Here is a 5,808-nt window from a genome sequence, read left to right on the forward strand (position 1 = left end):
GGGCAAAGCAAGCATTGTGAATCACCAAGGCAATAAAGCCAGGGCAAACTTGTAAAGTCACAAAAAGTCAGACCCCCCCCCCTCAAATATGACGTCACAAAGCTCTGCCCCCCCCCCCCCCAAAACCATATTTCCATTTTTTTAAAAATAAAACATGCTTCAAATCGCTTTAAACTATTGTCATTGTAGTGCGTATTTAATTGCGCGATGCACTCTGATGTTGTAGGAGTGTTGTTGGATAGGTGGCGCGATATTTAACACACTGCTTTGAATCCAGCAACCTTCACCCTTTCCCAGTGACCAGGGACGTATGGTATTATGACTAATATGATGAGCCAAGAATGTCTGTGTGTAACGCGCGTGACGTCACTCCACATGCGGCACCCCCCCTCATGAATATTCATGAGCGGGTGGATTTTTAGACTCACGCAGAAGGTCGAGCGGAAATATCTTTTTTTATCGCAATTCGCTTTAAGTTTGACGTTTCTTTATTGAACGTGAATCCATTAAATAATTATACGCAGCAAAAACGTGGATTTGGTGTCTTTATTTATTCCTTCAGCACTTTAGACAAAAGGTAATTCTAATTTATGCTTCTACATTATGGTAAAATAGACATTTCTTGGTGATTTTCCAGATATTGTATCTAATTTCCAATTTATTTCAACCCCAGTGACCGAAAGCAGAAGAGAATAAAGTATCAGAGCAATGAATTTGAACAAATTGAAGGTCAGTTATATACAGCGATACAGTGACATGAAGTGAGGTGTTTTATGACTTCGTTTTGTGGCAGATTCACTTCCATTAATGCAGTGCTACAGTGAACTGCAGTGGAGTGTTTGATGACATACTTTTGTGCAAGATTCACTGCCGTTAAATTTACACAAGATACAATTATACTCTGCTCAATTTTTTTTCATAAATATTACAGCCTCCGTCCTTGGACGGGCAAACAAGCTATTTGCCAGAGGGATTGATTAGGGCAGTGTTCTTCACGAGTGTTCAGATGGGGGCCACTTTCGCCGATAAGGCGTCAGTGTGAAGCGCGCAACACCGCATGCAAGGCGTGTTTTCACATTTGTGTATTGTCAGGGACCGCACGAAAAGCCAACAGGGGCCACCAGTGACCCGTGGGCCTTGCAATAAAGAATACTGAATTAGGGCCCTAATTGGGACGCTTCTAGGTCCATCTCGGCCAGCTTCAACTAGCATCAATGGCGGGTGACATCTGAATCGGTCACCAACCCGCACGGACCAACTTGGTGACGTATACTCAAACAACCACTCCGACCGAGGCACTTGTTCAATGTCTCTACAACCACGCAGCCATGTGGACAAGTGCCATTAGTCCGGCGGTAGTGCGTTTTGCCGATTGTTGCAGAGGTCCATGGTTCCAACCCAGCGGCCGCCCTGGTTAATAGTGTGGTGTGCATTGACAGTAATTTTTCGCGCCGTCTGCTTCACGCTTGACGTTAAAGATCCCCCGATGTTATTTGCAAGAGTATGCATTTGCAGCGCAAATTCGAAAATTAGCAGCAAATTTCTCTATTGGGATTATGCATTGCGATAATTGCCCCCTCCAGCAGACTAATGCTGCAAACCTGCTTAAACAAGATAACATTGAAACTTGAATTTGGTTCTTGAATTTGGTTCTTCACTGGTAGTGAAGGGTTTACCTCCATATCCTCGTTGTGATTATGCAAATGTTAAGGTTACCCTTTCGTCATGCGCAAATGCTCATTTTTAGAAGGTTATTTCAACGCGCCAATTTCTAAGCAATCAGAATGTTCCCATTATCGGAGTGACTGGCTTATTGCCAGTTCGTGATGTGTGCTGAGCATTCCAGTTTATAACTGTGCCCCAGGTGTGGCTATTAAATGGTATGCAGCCAGCCCTTAATCAGATGTATGCAATGCTGGCTGCATCTGGCGCAAGGAAACACTGTTCATCTTTATTTCAGGGGAATTTCTGTGTGACCTACTGACTGTGTGCCCGTGTGACTCCTGAGTGAGTAGTTTGTTACACATCTCAGGTCAGTATCTGGGGAGTGGTGGCGCAGTGGTTAGCGCACTGCTGCTACGAACCCAGCAATCCGGGTTCGATTCCCGTTCACGGTCAATAGCAGTTGACGATTATCTCAACCGGTCCTGGGCCTCCCCTAGGTCGACTCAGCCTTAAATCAGTACCTGGTTTGGTGTGTAAATATCGCCACAGGGGAAACAAAGGTGGTTCGGGGTGTTGCTGGCCACCCAACCCCTCGTGTGCCGTGCCAGCCTTCATAGGTGCTCGCTAATAGCACTTGCCTGTCAAACTCCTCTAAGTGGCAGGGGGTGCACCTGAGTGACTAGTGTGTTCCACATGTCAGGTCAGTGTCGCATGCCTTTCTCCCAAATCTTAGTGCAGCTTGAAACAGGGCTCTTAAGTCGTTTGCAAGCCAGAAACAGGAACAGTGATGTGGAATAATAGTTGAACAGTCCACAAAGAAGCGTGGAGAGATGCCTGTTTTGAATCCTGTTTTAGATGCAGAAAGAGGAGCACGTGGATTCAAGGATATACTCCAGTTACATTCACCATATTGACTTTTACGAGAGTTAGGCTTGGGCAGGAGACATCATAATAAGGAATTATGGATGGTGGTCGAGACTAACTGTGGAGTGGTAGCCGAAGGAGGCATGACGCCCTTTTCCACTGCTGAGCTGGAGCAATGAATTCAGCTCCTGAGCAGGTGCTGCTAGATGGATCGTTACATCACAGAACCATGAGTCATGGCGACATCTTAGGGAGGCCTTCGTCCAGCAGTGGATTGATCATGGATGATGATGAGGTTGACATTGACACTGAGCTTTTGTTGCCTCCAGATCCAGAGTTCACCCGCTGCATTATTATTGCAGCCTCTTGTTAATGCACCGCAGAGATAATACCCTTTGAATGTGTTATATTAGAATATGTTCTAACATAAATTGAATCTATGGACCTTCAAGCGGTGTCTCCTTATTTGAGTGTTTTCTCGGGGGTATGGTATTTTATTTCATTCTGGCATCAGGGATACCGATATCCAGCAGTGGATGGATCACGGCTCATGATGCTTATGATGACTCTAGTTTTGTCCCACAGGCAAAACGCGAATTAACGAAAACATTGAAATTCAAGACAATACTGAAAAAAGTGGCTTGGCATTCAGTGAGGCTTTCCTGGATGAAGGGCATCATTGTGACCCTATGATTGTACCCAACTAAATATTCCAATTGCTCCAATCTGCACACTTACACGTGCCTGGCTTGCTTGTGCTCCTCGTGTTACTTTTGGATACCAACCAATATCGCAGTTAAACATGAAAAACGAACCAAAACGAGTTGTGGGTGCCTTCGGGGGCAATTTTTTTTTCGTAAAAAGAACATTTATGAGTATCGGAATTAAATTAACGTGTTTCTGGAAAGTCACTCGTATTTCAATTTGCACGGTTGTTTTAGCACGATTACCTTGTATCGATCTGCGACTTGCCTGCCAGTGTTCTACTCATACAATGCATTAGTGCAAAGTGCATTTGTGTTTTAACTCGTGATATCTCTGTTTGTTAATAATTCCACAAATGCTGTTCTTTTTATGTTTATACAATTGTGTAAATATTTGTCGATAACCAAATCACTCAGATTGCAATGTTGGGAAATAAGCAGAGTTGGGCGTTGCAGTGGTGAGATGTTAGCTACCTTGCCTGGTATACAGAAGGTCGTAGGTTCGATCCCAACCCTGACGCCTGCTGTATATTTTGAGTTTGAATGTGTTCCCAGTGGTCGCGTGGCTTTCTCTCCGGGTCCTCCGGGTTTTCCCTCCTAATTTAGAAGCATGAATTGCGGGCATTTGGCTGATATAGATTTAGACATGATAAGCCACTTAATTGGGCTATCATTTGTGGCCAGGTCGCTTCTGAAAAAAAGGCTATATAGCTCAGTGGGCCTTACCTGGTAAAATAAAAATAAGTGTTTAGGTTAATATAATTGAGCCTGTATAGTGCTTGGATGGGTGACCAGCATACCCATCAGGTTGGGACTGGGTAATGTGTTTGTCAGAATAGGCCAATGCAGCAAAATCCATTGTTGCAATATACTTCTGTGCTCCTTGCCTTCACCAGCGCTCATTGACCATCATGGTGAAGTACACAAACTAAACACAAAACGCTCTTCTAAAAAAAAGTATTTTTACCTAGATATTAAAGTGCTGAGCACTAGTGGTTTGCTAATTTCGGAAGGAGGTGCGTTTCAGATGGCCGCAGAAGCGCATCTGAAAGAGCGCGATGCGTTCACCGTTTTTGTTCGATGGCTTAGCCAAAAGCCGCTGTGAGGATGACCGGCGTTAGCGTGATGGTTTTATGCTCGTTGACGAGATCAGCAAGGTATTGTGGTTCGTTTGTGGCAAGCACCTGCTAATATCAGTGGAGAAGAATATCATAATAAATAATCAGCTTTAATCTCAACCGGTCCTGGGCCACTCCTTCACCAACCTGCATTGACCAGCGTGATGAAGTGTGGTCAAATAACCCTCGTGACCGACACTGCGTGGGGGGCGACTCCATCAGTGATTTGACAACGGGCTTTAAATTATAATTAGTCATTAATGAGCGGGCTGAGACTGCAAGACGGCACCTTGCACCGGAACCTGTCTTGAAAACTCACTGGTGACCGCCGATTCCAATGCACGTTTTTTATTGGTTCAGGCTCGGTGATCTGGTGTAGCCATTATGAGGCCCCCTGGGTCTCTAAGATATCTGCACCATTTCCATTAAGTGACTTCTGTCATTTATCCGGCAACAATTTAATACCACGTCAAATCTCGAGGGGAAATGGAAATGTGCAACCCCTGGAAATTGCTTGCTCACTCCACTGCTTGTAGAAGGGTCTCCACGAAAGGGAACCCGAGAGAGCCCCCTCTAGAGTGAATTTGGCCTACTCTTCCAAGCTGGCCTGACATCTTGGAAAAGGTGGGAGTACTCATAATTGAACCCACTTTAACCCAAGCGACACACCAAATCTACCGTGGTGTAAACAATTATATTGCTGGGCAGTAGACAGGGGAAGGGGCATTCCAGAAATGTGCCCATTGTCCCAACTGCCACACCGGGAGATCGAATCGGCGACCTAGAGATTGTGCACTCACCACCATATCTCGGGCAATGCCATCTACATGCAATATTTGCGTTTTAGTGCGCCAACGTAATAAATTGCTGCCTTTCGTCGAAGCGATAATACAAAACGAGCATTATGCGTCACCTCCTGAAAGTAAATCTTTCACAAAACGTTCGACAAGATAAATTCTACTCCGCCTTTGTTGTGTGTTTTTTTGGGGGGGGGTTGTCATCTGGTGCCATCCAATACATCTCCTATGTAAATATCTGCACCGTGTCAACACAGTCGGCGTGGGATATTTCAGGGGCCCATCATTTTAAGAGGCAGATTTATGCACGTGGTCAATTTCCGCGCAGGTGCAAGCGGGAAATGTCGAGGCATTACAAAAAAATATTCCACCCGTGAAGATTCATTTGTTGGAGAAAAAAAACCTTACCCATAACCTCATTCAATTCTAAATGAATATTCTTTAAAAAAAAACATTACCTTGGGAGGAAAAGCATGTTTAAGGAGTGATATTTATTTTTGGAGACCCAAAGCTTATGTATAAACCTATAAAAAACATACCGAAAGCTTAATTGACTATGATTACTGTAAGGGGGTGGCGAACGTGACCCTGCTGTCTTTTCGTGCTTTTATGTAAAAATTAGACATATGTAGTGAGTTCAACTGAGTCGCAGACGTATAC

Source organism: Petromyzon marinus, chromosome 36, assembly GCF_048934315.1.
Source record: "Petromyzon marinus isolate PM22_M1 ecotype Great Lakes invasive population chromosome 36, UKy_Petmar_22M1.pri1.0, whole genome shotgun sequence".
NCBI lineage: Eukaryota > Metazoa > Chordata > Hyperoartia > Petromyzontiformes > Petromyzontidae > Petromyzon > Petromyzon marinus.